Source organism: Alosa pseudoharengus, unplaced genomic scaffold (genome assembly GCF_046254945.1).
Source record: "Alosa pseudoharengus isolate Yale_2024_CS ecotype anadromous, Long Island Sound unplaced genomic scaffold, YU_APseudo_1.1 YU_APseudo_1.1_scf_1, whole genome shotgun sequence".
Lineage (NCBI taxonomy): Eukaryota > Metazoa > Chordata > Actinopteri > Clupeiformes > Clupeidae > Alosa > Alosa pseudoharengus.
This window is the reverse complement of record NW_027468564.1, coordinates 51,847,687-51,868,669: the sequence shown is the minus strand read 5'-3', so window position 1 is coordinate 51,868,669 and position 20,983 is coordinate 51,847,687. Positions and strand designations below refer to the sequence as shown.

Here is a 20,983-nt window from a genome sequence, read left to right as displayed (position 1 = left end):
TCAGGCACCGTTATTACCATTGGTAGATCATAGGGTAGCTGTGATATAAATGCTGTGAAGAAATTCGAAGTGTAAATATACAAACTTTATGTTGAAAGTGTAACCGCGATGTCCATTGAAATGCATTGAAATGAATGAAGCGCAGATCAAGTAGTCCCCAAAGTGACGTCATCACCGAATTGCGTACAAAAAACCCGCTAATGCTAAAAACAACTAAAAACTGGCATTTAACACCATTTGGAGGTGTTAAAAATGATATACATATATTGAGTGCTTTATGTACCCATTAATCAACAGTGGTGGTTAACCTGCAACACAGGCTTTAAACCCTGAAAGTGACCAGGTACCGCCAACCCCCCTGTGTTTCTAATAACTGTTACTTCAATAAAATTGTAACTGATTAACCTTTCCCCCCTAACATTTCTTTGATGTCTGTCTGGCAACTGGTTGGTCTGAAAGAATCTGGTGTTACATTACCTTATGTGTGTAGAGAGGGTAGCCTGGAAATCTAGAAAGATTAAGGGTCTGGCCATGACTAATGTAATGGCCCAACTCTAGGGGGCGACACTAAGCATGCACTTGAAAATCTCACTGCACGCAATTGGATAACACTACAACCAATGTTAACTGACTGATTCCGGACATTTTAGCGATGTCGTCATCTGTTTAGCTCGCCTCTGGCCCGCCTATATCAGATAGACCAATGTGATTGGGTGTTCCAACCAACCCCGACTACATGTGCCAACCGACCCCGTGCATGGGGCAGGTTGGCACACATGCACAACACCACTTTAATCATATATAACTCAAAACAAGGGATCATTTGTTGACATTGAATGTATACATGAATCCCGGGTATACCCTGAGGTTTTGAAGGCTAAACCAAGTTAAGAAATATATTTTATATTCTTAAGTTCAATGGGTAAATACACACAGGTAATTAAAGAATTTGCACAGATAAAAAGTAATCAAAAAACATTGCTTTATTAGAGGTAAATACAGAGAGGGGACATGTGCAATGTATATAACTAAACCAAACAGTTAATCAACAGGTTTTGCATGGACATTTTCGCATGAGCATTTTCATAGGATCATTCAGTCATTTAAAATAGTTGACGGTTACATTATGTAGGAAGTCAACCTAACTTGTTAGTTAGGTGGAACAGTGCTTAATTGGTGGAAGAACTTATAAATCAGTCATGGCAAATTCGCATTGGTTTAGGGGAGGGGTCTTAGAAAAGGAAGGAGAGAGATGATTTACTGTAGCCTCATTTAGAACGACGGAGGATGAAGATGGCTATGTGTGCTTGAGCACCTTATTCGTCCACACTACCTTATTGGGACGTAAGCATGAGGATCATAATATTTTAGTGTAATTCCAACTTGCATGAACCAATAGCATCATACAGTATTTAGAATGCTTCACATAAATCCTCCTAAAAGCCCAGGTCTGGTACATGTATTGCTATTGCTAAAAAAAACTATCAAATATACTACTGCTATGGCAATAACACTGTCTCCAAGATATGTCCTACATTTTCACAGAATGTTTCACGATTTAATTTTATTTTGTATTTTAAATCTAACTGGCTTGAATCTGTGAGTGTGTGTGTGTGAGAGAGAGAAAGAGAGAGAAAGAGAGTAACTCGCAAACAAATTCTGGACAAATCACTTTGGAAAAGGGAAATAAATGTCAATAAATACTAAAAATGAGTATCAGTCTAGATGTTATCAACATCACTGTAGGCCATGGTTGACATAATTTCCATAAGTCATGGTAATAGAAACTTTCTACCATAAACTTTATTCCCTTTAAAGCACCATTGCTACTGAGTTGTTTGGAGTAAATTTGACTATCAAATAGCTTGAAGCTATGACTTCCCCTTAGCCTTGGGAGAGTTTGTGGAAATATGGAAAAATGCAAGAGGTATGAATCAGATATGATTCTTCATTTACCAAATACCAGGTGTACAAGGAATTTATCTCATGGTGAAACCATAAAATTAAATCCAGTAAAATAAAGAAGTATTTAAAATATTTAAAAGACATCCTAGATCAAAAATAAAAACAAATAAAAAAATAAAACAGACTACACATATAAAGAAGCTACAAGAAAATGGAAGAAAAGTGGAAGTGTAAAGCAAGAGGCAACAATGAGATCAACCATCTTGACTATTGTGGTGTCCTCTGAAAGCTAAAAGGGCCAGTTTCACATGCATGGGTTAGTCTTAATCCTTCACATGCATGGGTTAAGATAGCCTAGTCTTAATCCTTGTACGGGAAATGTAAAAACTGCTTATCTAATAAAATCTAACCAAGTCTTATTAATCTTATATCAAGATCAAAACATCTAGTTAATATTGTTTTCAGTATAAAGAAACTTACCTAGCACTTTCGCGTAAAATCATTTGACTTAATTTAAGAAGTTTGACTCATTTTAAGACGTCTCATCCTGAAAACAAGCAAATTTGTCTGCCAGTGCATTGAGCAAATATGTCCTAAAACAAGCAAATTTGTCTGCCAGTGGGTTAAGTAAATTTGTCTTGATAAGACTCCTTAAAATAAGTCAAAGTCTTCCTAAATTACAGTAAAGAGAGTGCTAGGTAAGTCTCCTCATACTAAAAACAATCCCAAATACATTGTTTGATCTTAATATAAGATTAATAACACTTGGTTAGATTTTATTTTTTGCAGTGCCTTTCAATCAGTTGTCATTGGTAAAATGTTGGTCATTACAACTCCGCACTGTGTCATATTGTACTATGCTACACCACAATGGCCAAGAAAAATTGAGTATTAAGTTTGAGCTTAACCGCAACATTCAGTAGATATAGTATAGATTGTGTATAATAAGTCCATCTAGGGGCTATGAGGAAATGCCTCACAGTTTTGCTTGTTTCTGAGACTCTGTCTGTCTCTGTTGCCTGCTGTTTCTCTCTGCAGTTCTGTGATCGGCTGATCTGACATCTGGTGGATCTGAACTCAACCCATCCCATAACCCCTCATTGGTGGTATAGCGCCACCTAGTTAAAAATAAAAAAACAAAAATGAGGTGTTGTAATTGCAGGTATCTCTGGCTGACATGGTCAAAACTGCATGAAATTGGAGGTGTTGGATATGACACCCTCTGAATGCATGTGGAGTTTCATGGAATTCTGTTCATGGAAGGCCATACAATAAATAAATTAATTTATGTGTACATTTAGTGACTGTACACAAATCGGCCTGCAGATGGTGATGTTGAGGGAATGGTTGCCACACACACACAGACACACACACACACACACACACACACACACACTCACATAAACGCACACACATAAACACACCCGCATGAACAAACACACACACACACACACACATAAAGACACACATATGCCACACACACATACACACACACCATTACCCCCCCCCCCCCCCACACACACACACACACTCACAAGCGAACACATTCACACACACACACACAGAAAGAGAGAAAGAAACACACATGTACACAGAAGCAAACTCACCAGAGGCGATTGCTCTAAGACTACAGGGGAAGCTCAGCCTCCTCTAAAATATCACGGAAAATCGCATCAAATAACACTATTACATTAGCTTCTAGCCTACTATTCCAACTAGAACATGCTGAAAAAATGTTCAACTTCATGGCTAGTTTGTTCAGCAATAAGGTTTTGCCGGTCATTTATCGTGATTTCGCACCCGTAATACATTGCTGTAACAACACGATCTATCAAAAAACCATGCAAAAAACCCATAGACGCTCGGCTTCACTGGCTTTCAATGGCACTACAGAGTGGGCTGATCTCAGTGCAGAAAAGCTACACGTTTATTGGACAAGCGCCACAAAATCGTCATTTCCAGGGAAGCCCGGCGTCTCTGGGAGTGAATGGGACAGTGGGATGGCCCGGACGCCAAGCTTCTGATGATTGGAGGAACCGTTATAGAGGCTGGACTCTTTTTGATTGACAGCATATGTCGCGATCTGACAGGAAGTGGTTCAAGTTCAAGGCAGGGATGCGTTAACGTTAGTGTTGGCAGGTGAAGCCGAGAGACAAGGCAAGTTACAGCTCAAATTCTCATAATACAGTCGGTTTCTATTTGTCTTTGTAAATAGCATACTGTAAATAAAACCGTAATGTGGAGTTACAAAGTTTGTGACTTGCTTTTGTTCCAGTTGTGTATTTAGGCTAAATTAGGTAGCGTGTGTAGGCTACATGCCATGTCTGCCATGCCAACTCTATAGCCTACTGTTTGGGATACTTTTTGCCCTCAAAGAACAATATAGCACCTTAATAATATTAATTTAATAATTTACCATTTTTATCAGAGCTTCCCCTGTTCCAAAGAGCAGCAATCGCCACTGAAACTCACACATATACACACTCATTTACATACACAAACGTTGCAAGAGTAGGGGGTGTAGTAGGTGATGGAGACAAATTGACAAGCGTGATATTTTGAGGAGAGAATGTGCAGGACTGGGCGGCGGTCATATTGTGTACCACTCTGCGGTACATCTAGTTATAAAGATAATACATATATATATTTATCTCCCTAACATTTAATTCTCAGGCATTTTCTTATTTTTAACTCAAATTAATCATAAAAATGAATAATATGTTGCCTTGAAAATAAACTAAATGTACCGCAGAGCGGTACAAAATATGACCGCCGCCCAGTCCAGCACATTTTTTCCACAAAAAGAAATCACGCTGAAAGGCCTATATGATTCTAACTGTCTCACTAAATTGCATTATCCACACTCAATTCTCACTGGTATCTGCTAGACAACAAGTACCAAAACATGATTAGTTCATAGATTTTACATGTAAAATTCATTTTATACAACCCCACCTCCATCTTGCCTGTTCATAATTCTGAGAAATTCTTGATTGTTTGTGTTATGTTATGTGTGTGGGTGTGTGAGTGTGTGTGTGTGTGTGAGTGCTTGTGTGTGTGCCTGCGTATGTGCCTGTGCATGCAAGCGTACATATGTCTACTGTGTATGTGTCATACGTATGATTACTGTGAATGTATGTGTGTGTGTGTGTGTGTATCTGTTTGTGCACATGTGTGCACATGAAATGGGTTAACATGACCCCTGGAGGCAAACATACGGAAAAAAATGGTCATCCTAGGCCCTACAGTTCTCAAGATATTCACAGAGAACTGTGTCTGCCCTACCCTCCTTTCGGGGGGTCCAGTCCAGCGGGGGGGCTACAGATCAAAACGAAAAATGACGGTTCCATGCTATCCATGTGGGGGTACATGCCCACCAAGTTTTGTGTACCCCGGTCTTTCAGTGTCCCGGGAATCATTGACGGAAATTTGGGCATGCGAAAAAGAAAGAAAAAAAAAATCTGACTAAACCTATATGACCGCCGCGCAGCGAAGCGGCGGTCATAATAAGTAATATAAACAAATAAATAAATATGAAATCAAAATAATCAACTTGTATTTGCCTACACATAAATACACACACACATGCCACACACAGGCACACACACACACAAAGGCATGCACACACACACACACACACCATTACCCCCCCCCCCCCACACACACACACACACACACACACACACAAACTCACAAGTTAACACACACACACACACAAAGAGAGAGAGAGAAACACATGTACACAGAAGCAAACTCACACATACATACACTCAAGAGCAGTGTTGGGCAAGTTACTGAAAATTAGTAATTAGTTACAGTTACTAGTTACTTCTTTGAAAAGTAATTCAATTACGTTACCAATTACTGTATATCAAAAGTAATTAGTTACTAGAGAAAGTAACTTTTGAGTTACTTTTAAGTCTGCTTTTAAAATGTCAATATGAACAGTACTAAACAGTCACACACACAATAGGCCTAAACCTATTTTTGGACCTATTTATTGTAGTTTCAACGGGCCTTCAAATCAATAGCCTTGTGCATGAGTTCTCAAACTTTTTCCGACCACAAAACATTCTACAATGCATGAAGGCCTCCCTGACCTTGTTTTGCGCCACCCTCACCATCTAGGTGGTTTGATAGATATGTACAGTACACTGCCTACTGCTTGCCTACTACTTGCCTTCTGCAATATAGTAATAAGTTATTATTATCATTATTATTGCAATCCTTCTGTAGGCTACATGGAATTCGTTCAATGGGAAGTAATGTGAAACAATGTTAAATGGCCTATTTTCAAAGCAGTTATTGTCTGCTCACACACACATAACCTTAGGTTATCCTCATCCTGCTTTGAACACAGTTGTATTATATAGCATTTTAAGCACCACCAGTTTGGGAAAAGCCTGCGCTGCACAAGTGCTGACCTACCGAAATAAGTTCTAATGCATCCGAGAGTTTGGGATTGTCGCGCACTATGCAGAAGGTTACTCTTCAGCTGATAAGGTGTTCCAGAAAGAAGTTGCATGTTCCGTCGCAGACAAATGAATCCATAACACCATGGACGTCAATTCCGATGTAAACATAGCCTACTGTGCAAATAACTCAAGTCGCTGTTATGTACGGTAGGCTATTTGGAGGTTTCTTTATCTGGTAAGTGAAATCTGCATTTTCCTCTCGAGTTAAACGTGTGCTTGCTTGTGCCAAGGCTATATATAGGCTACCGTAGCCTATTGGTGTTGTGGCGTGGCTATGTTGTAAGAATGAGAAATTGATATAACGAGGCTTTTGCGCAATAGGCGAAAAAGAGCGGAGATAAACAAGAATGCACTTTTACTGTAGTGGAGCTTACGAGATGGAAACGAAAGGGAAAAGGCTTTTAAGATGCCCATTTAAATTGTAGCGTAATGCACTCTTGTGTGTTTTAGCATAAATCCGAAATGAGGAGGAATGTGAGGAGGCTCCTAACTGTAAAGAATGCATCTGCAATCTAAACATGAAACACAATAGCTGGAAACACAGCTAAGGTCGGGAGACAAAGCAGCAAATGTGCATCTTGTCTGCAGTCGTTCATTCAAGATCAACAGAGTAACGCAAGTAACAAACTCTTTGAAATTTCAGTAATTGTAATTGCGTTACTGGATGTACAAAAATACTTCGTTACATGCTCGTTACCACTAAAAGTAGTGGAATTACAGTAACGCGTTACTTTGTAACGCATTACTCCCAACACTGCTCAAGAGTAGGGGATGGAGTAGAAGATGGAGACTTGACAACCATGATTTTTTGCAGAGAGAATGTGCAGGACTGGGCGGTGTATTGTGTACCGCTCTGTGGTACATCTAGTTATAAAGATAATATTGCGGTGTCTCTTTGATTTCCTTTGAACTCCTCTACATCTATAGCTCACACAGTTGATATCTGCTGTCAACCATTTCACTTTGATAAAAAGCCTACACTATTCTAGATGTATGGACTAAAACAAAGTGATTGAATGGATTTCAAGAAAATTATTTAAAAAGCTACGTATCTCTATTTGTCAATTGTTCATGTGTGTCAATCCATAATGAGAAAGAGATGACTGGATTGTTCTAGAACATCAGAGGTCCTCTAGAGGGGTACTCCAGAGTTATTCTAGAGAGTTTTAAATCTCGTGATGGCTGAGAGTGACTGATGTAGCAGCTCATATGACGGGAAGACTTCAGACTGAACAGAACACCGCTGACCACAATGCAATGCCTAACATACAGGAATGACTGTAATGGAACAGACAGAGAAAGGTGTGTAGTCATTGAAGACCTGTAGATCATCAGAGTTGAATGGTACCTTCATCAGGCCCTTCACTCCAGTACTCTGTATCAGCACTATGGCTACCGTGTTCCATGACACAACACATAAGGAAACAACTGGAGTCCACTCCATCATGCCAATATAAAGCCTACTTTCAATAATAAAAAAAAAGGGTCAGGGACAGGGCATGCAGGGACAAACCGGTTCTGCAAGGTGGTTTCAAAGTTTCTCAAACAAGCCTTTGCGTTCGGTCGCATGCTCTCATTTGACGGGAAGACTTCAGACTGAACAGAATTCAGTATATCAGAAAGAACATCCTTAAGGTGATGTATTACAAAATACATTTAACAGATAATATTTCGATTTAGACTAAAAATCATAAGAAGAATGACAAATATAACTAGGTCATTGTATTTTTTATGTACTGTATATTAACCTATTATGTTTAAAATGGATTAATTCTGTTATATGTCCCTTGTTAAAATGTATCTAATGGACACTTTAATATACTGAGGATCAAAGAATGAGAGTACATAATGATGTTTCAAATACTGTAGGTTGTATTTTGGAACTATGGGCTGTAATTAGAAAAGCAGATGCCTTACTGTTGGAGCATTTGATTAAGAGCAATTACATAAATTGAGCATTTTCATTTAATTAAGAATAAATAGATAAATTAGAAGAATTGGAAATTTTCCTTTCATCCCTGTGCAGTCATGTCTCATGCCAAAAGGTCAATAGGTGAATTCGTTGTTTCCGCTGTTGATATTCTAGTGTCCTACTATATAGATACTATGGCAAGTTTAATACAGAAACTGAAAAAACTGTTGACCTGCATGTTATCACAACAGTTAACAAAGGTTTGGCTGCATTGTTGTTCAGTACTTTACCAGACTGCCTTTCCTGTCTGTTTAACTCTGGGCTATCATCTCTATTCCATACACAGAGATAGTGTCAGAAGAGCCTGTTGAAACAAAACAAATATCAAGATGGACCATGGATACGTGCCTAAACATGGTAAGTGTTTACTGTGCTTTCTGCCATAACAATTGATCATATAGACCATACTCCTGTCTTATCTTGTGGATCCCTTTCACTTTCAGATCTACGGATAGTCTTATTGGGTCAGGCTGGCTTGGTCAGCAAGGACATTATGGGCCTGTCGTGCGATGGGTCGATGTGCTTGGAGAGAGAAGAATCTGGCCGGACAGTCACCATGGTGATGACCCAAGGCTGGGACAGTGACTCAGAACACACAGGTGGTGGTGCAGTTGAACAGGAGGTCATGAGAAGCATGACCCTTTGCCCTCCAGGCTCTCCTGCTGGCACTGCCCATGGGGCCCGACGTGGGCATCGCGAGGTGTGACGTGGAGAGGGCCCAACAGCACATGAGCTTTCTCTCCGAGAGAGCCTGGAGACTCACCATGATTGTGTTCATCTGCACCTACAGAATTATGTCTAACAAGATCTTGCTGGACAGACACGTTCTAGGACAGCTTGTAGATAAATGCGGAGGAGGACATTCTATTATTTTTGTGGACAGGCCCAATTCTTCTGAGCTCGTACAGAAGGTAGATCAAATGGCGGCAAGATACAAACAAAGTTTCCTTCAACATCATGAGGTGAAAGGGCAGAGACTAACCATAGATGCAGTACTGCTTGCAGCCCTCATTCAGGATCTGAGGAACAGGAGGAGCAGAGGGTCACCAGGTGAGTCTAATTTCCTTACGGTTTGTTTAACAATGAGGATATCATAAGTGATCTTATGGTTTATACAATGGCTGCCACATAACATGAATATGGCGAATTCCGCCATATGCATGAAAAGAGCTAATGTCTGTTTTGCAGTGAAAAACTTCCGCCTTTTAAAAGCAGGTGTAATCCAAATTGCGGTTAAATGTGTCAATTAGAGAAACTTTCAGAGGCAACAGAACCGGTATCAGAGCACTAGATTTCATACTATGTCAAAAGCAGCTTTAACTTTTGTTTGCCTTTCTCATGTCGTATATTTTTATTTTTACGTCTGCTAGACAAGGGTATAAAGTCTGTCATTAGAGTACAGTTAGAGTATAATCTTTTTAAAGTGAAGTACAACTACTATGTATATCGCTGCTGACATCTTAATATCATATATGATTGCTAATCGTTTGATTCTTTTTAATGTTGCAATCGGTTAACTCCATTCAACTGCACTTCTGGTACCACTCAGCTGTGAGCATTCTTTTTTGTGCATAGAAAAGTTGGTAGGCTATTAGTGCTTTCTTTGTACATCCAGCTAGCCTGGCTAGCACCACCACTTCTCAATGAGACGTGGTCTGGGAACCAAACGTTCATTTTCTCGTATTTGAAAAAAATGCCCAGATCCGTTTATTGGGTGCCACGGATGTCTATCAAATGCATCTGTGCATAGCTCATCATCGTCTTGCTTTCCCCCTTGTTCTGTGATTGGTCTCCTATCTCAGGCGAAAATTTGCTCCATGGTCTCCAGGCTGCCTTAGCAGCGTGAATCAAATCGCGCGCAAGGCAGCATGGGAACACCCAGGCTAACATCCAGCCCAGAGAGAGAGAGATCATTTTTGCAAATCTGTTAAAAGTTAATACAGATACAAAATAATTTCACAATTAGATTACTTTCTGGAATAATAATGCCCATATACTATGAGTGATGTATGATGGGTGATTCTATTTGTCTCCCAGGACCACGACCAGCAACAACACGAGATAGAGAGGTGCCACGGAATGAAGAACATGGACTACAAGATCTTAGTGGTGTGTTTGATGGTTGTAGCTTTTTGTTTCTTTGGTGTGTTATTATCTTTGTTGGTGTTTTTGCAGGACTTGTCGTCTATTTATTAATGAGAGCAGGAACGTCTGTCTGTGTGTTTGTGTTTGTGTGTGTTTGTCTGTTTTTTTATTTTGCCTGAAAAGTGGTGGATTCCATTCCTGCCTTCCACCATTGTGTCCTTGAGCAAGGCACTTAAAAGTGCTCTAAGCAATGCTGGGTAACGTCACTTCTGTTGACTTTCAAACAAAACAGAGAGCTAGTTCGCTACTCCCCCCCCCATTTTTGGAGCCTGGGCTGTCCACAGAGATCGCATTTTTTTTACAGTGTATTCAGGACACAGACAGCTAGCAGTTGGTTAGGTGATGTTTACAGTAAGTGACATAAAATGTTTTAGCCTAAAAAACGCGCAGCATCGCTTAGAGCACCTTTAACCCTGAGTTGCTCCGCGGACAATGGCCCTTGTAATGTAATTTATATATATAAGTCGCTTTGGCGAAAACCGTCTGCTAAATTAATAAATGTAAAATATCTCTCGAACTGTTTGTCCGACTGATTTCAAAATGGCTGGTTCCTTGCTACGGGCATGGGTGAGTGCAGTGCCAAGTTTGACATTATTTGGCTAAAAGATGCAAAATATAACATTAAATATCGTTCAAAGAAGCACACATTGGCTTTTGCTGCTCTAGCTGCTGTAGCCAGTCTCCCTCACACAGCTCAGCATAGCACTGAATCTGTGCACATGGCATGGGTAGAACCGCTGTGTGTGTGTACAGATATGTTTGGGGAATGAGGATAGGACAGGGCTGAGGCTTACCACTGAGAGGTCAGCGAGCCTCCAGGGGGTCACCCATCCAAAACCCAAAAATACACTACTGGCCAGGGACCTTATGCTGGCCCTGGCACTAGAGATCAACAGCTGTAAAAAAATGATCAGCAGCACTATCGATGGCCTCCTGTCAGCGGTACAAAGAAATCACAAAAAAGTACAAAATGACAAAAAAAAAGTACAAAATGACAAAAAAATACAAACAAAACAATGACAAAATGAATTGCAATGGGCCAAACGCTGTCACACTGGGGATCAGCAGCGCTAGACTTCTACCAGTGGTAAACAAAAAAGGGGAACAGACCGAGAGAAATTCATAAACAAACAAAATAAGTAAAACAAAACAAACTATGGAGTCAGTTACTCAATGCATATATCAGACAATCACAACATGCATTCATTCATCTATTCATTCATTTAATCAGACACACGCACACAACAAACTAAGACATTAGACAGAAACCAAACAACCAGCAACAATTTGTTACAAAAACTGACATTACTTGTGGCTAGCATGACTTGCCAAGGCGCCAACCACTCACACATGCACCACTCCCCTCTTAACTCAGACTGAGTTACTGCACGTCTCTGGAAGTCTGGAGCAGAAGACAACAGGGACAACTATGAATAGGACAGGAAGCTATGAGTTCAGTTTTCCTGAAGTAGTCTCACAAGACACGTGCAATCAGGGGCGGAGCTACGTGGTGGCCAGGGGGGGCCACGGCCACCACTGGTCAAAGCTTGGCCACCCTGCTGGCCCCCCCAGCTCCGTTCAGTGAAAAGTAAAAAAGAAAAAATAATTGCTGCCGTTTTCGACGGCACTTTGCAAAGCAGGGACTGAACCAATTACTGCACTCTATCTACAACCATTGGCCCAGTCAGGAAGTGTAGCCCACGGTTGTGATCAAATCATGAGTAGGCCTATAGGCCTAGTGCAGCAGCAGCAGCAGCGGGACAATTCAAGTCATCTGTTAAAAACACTTGACAGTAGACTACTACTTAACCTCAGTAACAACAGGTGAGTTGATGATGAGTTGGAACATTAATGCTAATAAGATGTTAGAATGTGTTACGAATCATAGCCAAGTGAGCTGCGTTGGGCTGTCCTTAGGTAGGCTCTGACATTGACGTGTGGGGCTGATCAGAAATAATCGGATGCCCGCGGTAACGATAAAATTCGATAAAATTCGGGTGAAATGCAAGCATATTAGGCACATATCATGGCTCCAATAAAAGTAGGCTAATAGGGCCTAGGCTAGGCTACTTAATAAAAAACATAATTTGCTGACTGCGTGTGGTTCTTGCCATAGCTGGTCAGGCAGAGGCTGCTTTGCCTGAGTTCTTTGTTACATTGCTCCAGAACTGTTCATCGCAGCGAGATGAAACTTTAATTGTGTGACAGAGCAGAAGTGGGGCTTTCCAACGAGACTAAACTCTTGCCTGTGCGATCAAGTATGAAAATAAAAAAAAAATCATGAAATTGATTCATATTTATAGTTTACCTGCGCACCCATTACTCTCGTTTGAATTACTCGCGAACCCGTGGTCGCATAGATATGGCAAGCATATCAGAAGAAAGAGGTGACACAGGGCTATCTATTGGTACCAAGTATATCGATGCTTCTGGGCTATAAAAACAGACAACGTGTCTGCAAAATAACATCATGTACAAAAACCAACTCTCGTTTGAATTAGGCCCTACTCACGAACCCGTGATCGGATAGATATGCCACGCATGTCAGATGAAAGAGGAGATACAGAGCTATCATTTGATACCATTTGATACATCCTTCTGGGTTATATAACAGATGAAATCACATCAAAATAATAACTTCATATAGCTCCACTTACCCCACGTTTTTGTGTGTTGTAGTGGCAAGGCATGTTCATAATCCAACGCTATCATGTGTTTCTCTATGGCAAAGTATGTTCATAATGCGGTTTTGAGATCCCAGCAAATTCCTGCATGGCATCCAATTCGAGACTTACATTGTATCCCAATTTATTCGACAAAGAAACACCTTTTTGCCTTCACTTTGTTCATGACAATGCAGTAAAAAGTTGTTTTAGAATCATCATGAGTGTACAGAACATGCAAACTCGGGTTCAGTCAGGTCAGATCAGTTCGTGTCACAGATACGGAGCGCAGAAAGGGCATTTTTCATTACTAAATTAAAAAAAAGGCATTTATTAAGGCGCACACCACATGTCTGTAAATTGTCAGCCCCAAAGCCCCCCTCCACCATGGTTCTTATATTGCCAGATTCAGGACAGTCTGCCCTACACATACATGAAAGTCATGTCCAGCTGACAGAGATACATTTCAAAATAAGAATGGTATAATACGCTTTTTGTCTTTGTATTATTTAAAAATCAAAATTAAATCAATGCAAGTATTAATATGAATTGGTGGCAGATCTGGGTAGCCTAGACTGTTCTGAAAAAAATATAGCATGTGTAAATGGCACTTACAATGACCAGGATAAATGCTTATAACTAAAGGAAAAGCCCTTAAAACAGTCTAGGGTTCTAAGGGTTAATTTCTTAATTCAGAGCCATGTTACTTACAGCCAAGTGCTTAGAGTGGATATCAGAAAGAAATATAGTTTGGCCATCAGTATAAGATTAAATATCTGAATACAATTTTTGTAGTATTTATTATTGTTCTTTAACATCATTTGAATAAGACTGATTAAGTAAGGTGCATTATCATAATGTACTTTTTATAGCATTGGCTTATGGAAAATGATTTGGAGTGGACAACAAACTGACCTGTGTATCAGTGTTGGCTTTACACAATTTATTACCATTATTAAAATAGGCTATCCTAATCTTCAAAACTTTTTGAGTAGTTTTTCAGTTTTGATTCCCAAGTGCCACCCCAATAAAAAGTCTGGACCCAGCTGGCCCCCCCTATAAAATAATCCTGGCTACGCCCCTGCGTGCAATGCATATGATACAAATGTGCATACTCACAAATTCATGTTATAGATTTCACCACACTGAAATCTTCCAGTCTGGATCCTGAGAGAGACATGGTCGACCTGCAGACAGTGAGGCATGGTTACCATGAGGAGATCATGCCAATTCTCAGATAATCCATGAAGTCATGTGGGGTCATACTGATGGCCATCATCGGAGCTCTTATAGGGTCACTTGTGGGGACATCTGATGGAGTACGAGGATCCTGTGTTGGCATGATCTTTGGAAGTCTGATTGGTGCCTTGCTGGTCATAGTTTACATCAGATCAACCAGGGTAATGAGGAGCAGTGGAGAAGCAGCTTTAGGCCCAATCCCAATTCTCTGTCTTACCCCTTACCCCTTAGTTCACGTGAGAGGAAGGGGCAAGGGCGTAGGTTTGGTCTGAGCTTTCGTGGGGACACTACCCACTGACACCCCCCCCCCCCCAAAAAAAAAGCCACTCAACTCTTTCACCAGCCACTATAGATATATAAAATGATTAAAATGTGCTACTGTCCAACTATCCATGATTAAAATGTGCTACTGTCCAACTTGATCTAACTATACTGTGTAGCCTACATAATCTGATTTTAATATGTACAGATATGTAGGCTATATTTAACATTAAACATTTATTTTCTATTTGGTCTGTTATGAAATCATGCATTGACCCATTTAAGCACAGCTCAGTTTTAAGAAACTTAAATACATGCATGCTTAGCATTTTGTGAAAAGAAATCATTAAGGCTACATTGACAGACTCTTAACCGTGAGCTGCCTGTATATTATCTGATTCTAATATTTACAGATATCTAGGCGATGTAAGCACAGCTCAGTTTTAAGAAATGCTTAAAGCCGAAAGACCATGTTGAATTTTGCTACAATTTATTTCAAAACCGGATTACTCTGGAACAGCTATCTATACACGGGAATGCATTAAACCTTTGTGTTCGGTAAGGTCTGCTGTTTATTCTGATATATGATTTGTCATGTGTTGCGTGAAGAGTGTGTATTCCACCAAGACGAATGGATGTGGAGATGGGCGCAGAGAATAAGTTATTTTTCTCGCGAACTAGTGGCTAGCTAGCACCGTTTAAAAGCTGAGAAAAGGCTCTTTCATGTGACACATGTGTGATGAGTAGCCTACTTCTCGAGGAGTTCAACAGAGAAGAATGGGTGAATTTGGACGCACTTCATATGCCGAAGTGAAGCTGAAGCGCTGCGCAATGCTGCGCAGGAGATTGTGGCTCACTGGTAGTTATTATAGGTAACTTCAAATAAGCGCGATTTACCCTTATAGGCTACTGCACATTACAAGATCTGTACGAGATGATCCGCAGCACTGAAGTGAGAAATGATTTAACTCTTTGTGTAGCGCATGTGAGCGCTTTTCCCCCCATTTCAACCTGAATATTGGTGGGGACATTTCAGTCGTAATTATGACCGCCGCTTCGGGGGAAGGAGTTGAATTTTATTTTCCTTAATAATAAATAATTTCCTTAATTTCAAGATCTTAATAAATGTTATTAACTAATATAGATGCAAATATTTCGGGTAAATGCATCAGTTGATTGATATATTAAATTGTGTTCAAGCCAACATTGTTTGAGGGCAGGCACCCTCTCCCTTGCACGAAATGGTCCAGTCCGCCTTCCCCTGCTAGGCGCATTTTTGAAGTAACGTTCATTCTGCCGAAGCGGCAATGCAGACGGTCACGGTCTGAAGATGTCTAAGTCTAAGAAAGCTAAATCCTGTTCCCAGAAAAGAAAAGAGAGGCAAGAAAGGGAGAAAAAAAGAAATGAGGGAAAACAAGTGTTAACAGCCTTCTTTCCCAAGAAAGGTGAGCCCAATGTGAAAGCAATAGTCTACAAATGAAATGAACTCCTGAAGGTTACAAAACACTTCAATACCACCGCGAATCCGCGATTATCAGTGCTAAAACAGCATTAACACAAAATTAGAAATAACATGATGCCTGATTTATAGCCTACCACAACATTTCAATAGCCTACTAATTCGAAAATTATGAGGTAATAGCTTAACTTAGTAGACTTAATGTTATAGCCTATAGGTTCATGAGGAAAGGCTGTCAAATTAGTAGCAAAGCTAACTTGTGAAACGCATCACACTCAGTTAGCTATAGATAGCTGTTCTCTCAGCCAAAAGTGTTCAATTTGTATAGATAGCTGTTCTCTCAGCCAAAAGTGTTTTCATTCATTTCATGTTCTAGCTTTTAAACATTATTCAAATAAAACAGAAATTCAGTGAAGTCTTGGGTAATGAGATTATTTTCTGTTATACAGTACATATAAGAGTTGTTAGATTAATTCAATGTGTGAATAGATAGTAGTTAGTTGTGAACCTCATGCGTCATGCTTACAGCCGGTGGTTGGTTGGTTGGTTGGGGAGGGGGGGGCCCATGGCCACCACTTGTGCATATAGGGCCCAAAATTTGGTGCTACGCCCCTGCATGTAACCCCACATGGATAGCATGGAACCATCGTTTTTCGTTTTTTATCTGTAGCCCCCACGCTGGACTGGACCCCCGAAAGGAGGGTATATGGCAGACACAGTTTTCTGTGAATATCTCCAGAACCGTAGGGTTAAGGATAGGGCTGGGCGATATATCGGTATTACGACTACGACCGATATATTTTTGAAAACGATATGTAGTTGAGACAATATCGTAATACCGGTATTATGTCAAATAATGGGCCATTTTATCAAAGCCACTTGCTCTTCTGTGTTCAGACCATTCAGATAGCCGCAGCTCTGCTCAACTGCGCCCCTGCGTGTGCACGTTCTCCCTCGCAGCACTACAAACTTTCAAACATGACGGACACTGAGTCAGATTTTGTTTACCTTGATCAGAGGTTGGTGCTGATGTCTATTCCATCGGCACATCAACGGCTAGACTGAGAATTCTCGTTCTTGTTCAAAATTCCACTGGAGCTCCAAGCGGTTTTGTACACGCAGATTTAAGTTACAACATTGTTTACAGCTCTTCGACTCACCGTAAAATGTCATTTTTGGTACATAGCCTAGCTAATTTAAATACACTGATGAATGCTTGCGTTTAGCGATATACAGTAGCATATCTAAAGTCCTCAGGGAGACAACCTACACGCTGATTTTATTAAGAGGATATGCACGCGGGGACTCGCGAGCAGTTAGGGGCATCATTTTTTATGATTCCTGAAACCCCATTCAATCGTGCATAGGGATTTTTCTTACGAACCGGAACATGCAAAAATGAACGCATACAAAACAACGGTAGCGTCTATCACACTCTTGATGAGTGACTCAATTACGTTGTTTAAGTAGCCTAATTGTTTAAAACTATTTGTTGTTGCAGCAACATATCTAGGCCATCATAGGCTACATTTGCTTGTCCTCTAGGCCCTATCAAACCCTTACGGGTAAAAAAAATGGATTGTGTGACAAAACTGCAGGTTTTTCAATATTTTTGTGCCCAAAATATTGCATTGTGCAGTACAATGTACCTACAAAGGCTAAGAGCAGTATCTGCAAAAATGCCAAACTGAGAAAAACAGCTTTTTGTATAAGTATAAGCATCAAACTATATTCAACAACAAGGGGTATCATTAGATAGATCAAAGTGAGGCGAATATTTAACATTTTGTTTTTTGACATTTAGGCATAATTTGGTAGTTTTATAGGCTATACTGCGCTTTGCCTTTGCATTACTGCTTATACTTACATGGCCATACAATAACATTTTGCAGTAAGTGTACAAGTGATCATAATCACTCAGTTTTAAAATTAATTGAGGAGGTACTTACTACATTTTTAGTGAAGATATGCTGCTTGATGCCTTAACAATGGCAACTCTGTCATTTATAAACATTTATGTAAAAATGGAACAAAATCAATCGGGTATTCTTGTAGACTTTCATGTCAAGCAATATTGCATTGCTGCACACCAAAGCCTAACCTTTGACACCTTTGCACACTGCTGCTTATATTTGTCAAAGTACATGTTAATTACTTTTTGTAAAATCTGACTGACTATTTTGAATATGATACTTTCACTGGCATTTAATATGTGTGAGTGTGAATGGTAGTGTGCCTTTTTAGAAGAAAGTCCAGGGCCTTTTTTTAGTCCCAGTCTGTCCCTGCACACACACACACACACACACACACACACACACACACACACACACACACACACACACACACACACCCTATTAGAGTAAGGGCAAGTGAAACAAAGGCAGAATGCAGTAATGGCAAGTGAAATCAAGGCAGTAAGGGCGATACTGCACTTTGCCTTGGTTTCACTCTACTTTTCTATACAAACTGCAAACTAAAAATGTAAATTTAGCTAAGAAATGTAGTGCAGATACTGCTCTTAGCCTTTGTAGGACATTGTAGGCTTGCGTTGTCAGTCAGGGTCAACTTTTGGTCTTTTGTTATTTGCACAGCTTTATCAGAGCAACTGTAGCCTATGCCTATTGTAGGCCTATGTTATTGTTTACACTTTTTTGCACAGCTGTGTTAGAGCAGTCTGAAATCATTCTAATTAAAGCTGGTTGAGTGAATACGAAACACTTAGCTCTTTCTGTTTAAAATATCGATATATATCGTATATCGCCAATCAGCTCCAAAATATATTGGGATATCAGTTTTGGTCCATATCGCCCAGCCCTACTCCTTGTGCAGTTAAATATTTACAAACAAGTATGTGCTGTGTAGCCTACTTTTTTCTTATTTGCACAGCTCTATCTGTATGTCAATTGGTTTATTATATTGGCTTTTAACGGTAGCCTATGTTTTGTGTTACCTTTATTGTAAAGCTGTAGGCCTGTGTTGCCAATCAGGGTCGACCGAATATTGTTATTTGCACAGCCCTCAGAGCAACTGTATGCCTATTGGTATATGTTATTGTTTACACCTTTTTGCACAGCTCTGTTAGAGCAGTCTGAAATGAATATAATTAAAACCGGCTGTGTTGTCATAATTGTTGCGTTGAGTGAATATATGAAGCACTTCGCTCTTTCTGTTTGAAATATCAATATCGTATCGATATCGTATATCGCCAATCAGCCCCAAAATATCGGGATATCAGTTTTGGTCCATATCGCCCAGCCCTAGTTTAGGAGGACCATTTTTTTTTGTATGTTGATCTCAAGGGGTCATGTCAACCCATTCCATAACCACTCATTTCATGTATAGCGCCACCTAGTTAAACACAAAAAAGTAAAAATGAGGTGTTGTAATCGCAGGTATCTGTGACATAACATAGTCAAAACTACACGAAATTGGAAGTGTAGGATCATTATGACACCCTCTGAATGCACGCCATAAATTAATTTATGTTACTATACACCAACTGGCCTGTAGGTGGCCGGAGACAGTTTTCTGTGAATATCTCAAGAACCATAGGGCCTAGGAGGTCCACCTTTTTTTTGTATCTTGGTCTTAAGGGGGCATGTCAACCCATCCCATTACCACTTATTTCATGTATAGCGCCACCTAGTTAAAAATTAAAAAGCAAAATATTAGGTGTTTTCATCACAATATCTCTGGCTGACATGGTCAAAACTGCACGCAAAAAATTGGTCATCCTAGGCCCTACGGTTCTCAAGATATTCACAGAAAACTCTTGGTGTACGGTCACTAAATGTACACATAAATTATTTTATTGTAAGGCTCCCCATGAACGAAAGTTCACGAAACTTGGCATGCATTCGGAGGGTGTCATAATGATCCTACACTTTCAATTTCGTGCAGTTTTGACAATGTCAGCCAGAGATATTGTGATTAAAACACCTAATTTTTTGCTTTATAATTTTTAACTAGGTGGCGCTATACATGAAATAAGTGGTAATGGGATTGGTTGACATGGCCCCTTAAGACCAACTTGCAAAAAAAGGTGGTCCTATAGGCCCTACGGTTCTCGAGATATTCACAGAAAACTGTCTCCGGCCACCTACAGGCCAGTTGGTGTAAAGTAACATAAATTAATTTATTGTGTGGCCTCCCATCAACGGAATTCCACGAAACTTGGTGTGCATTCAGAGGGTGTCATAATGATCTTACACTTCCAATTTCGTGCAGTTTTGACTATGTTAGGTCACAGATACCTGCGATTACAACACCTCATTTTAACTTTTTTGTGTTTAACTAGGTGGCGCTATACATGAAATGAGTGGTTATGGAATGGGTTGACATGGCCCCTTAAGATCAACATACAAAAAAAAAAGGTGGTCCTCCTAAGCCCTACGGTTCTGGAGATATTCACAGAAAACTGTGTCTGCCCTACCCTCCTTTCGGGGGTCCAGTCCAGCGGGGGGGCTACAGATCAAAACGAAAAACGATGGTTCCATGCTATCCATGTGGGGTTACATGCCCACCAAGTTTCGTGTACCCCGGTCTTTCAGTGTCCCGGGAATCCTTGACGGAAATTTGGCCATGCGAAAAATAAAAAAAATAAAAATCTGACTAAACCTATATGCTTCGCTGCGCGGCGGTCATAATAATAAGCTGAGAATAGCAGATACACCAGAAACAGTATACCAAATTCATTAGACTACAAACACATATAGCGGATAGAAAGATAGAGGGAATAAGAGGAAGATAGAATGAAAGAGAGTCAGAGAGAGAGAGAGAGAGAGAGAAAGAGAGAGAGAGGAAGTAGGCCAGGCGCCAGTCAAAGAAAGAGCCAGAAGAGCAGAGACAAAGCCACAAGAGCCAA

The 20,983-nt window shown here is 40.1% G+C and overlaps 1 long non-coding RNA gene across 2 annotated transcripts; it reads left to right on the top strand.

Moving 5' to 3' along the window:
- Positions 1-7,926: 7,926 nt before the first annotated feature.
- LOC143111049 (uncharacterized) lies at positions 7,927-11,248 on the top strand. Of its 2 annotated transcripts, XR_012984493.1 has the most exons (4): positions 7,927-8,015; positions 8,639-8,709; positions 8,796-9,402; positions 10,390-11,248. It is a non-coding gene; the product is annotated as an uncharacterized LOC143111049 (long non-coding RNA). The 2 variants fall into 2 exon arrangements; XR_012984492.1 differs by lacking the exon at positions 7,927-8,015 and having other exon boundaries at positions 8,033-8,709; positions 10,390-11,247.
- Positions 11,249-20,983: the final 9,735 nt, after the last annotated feature.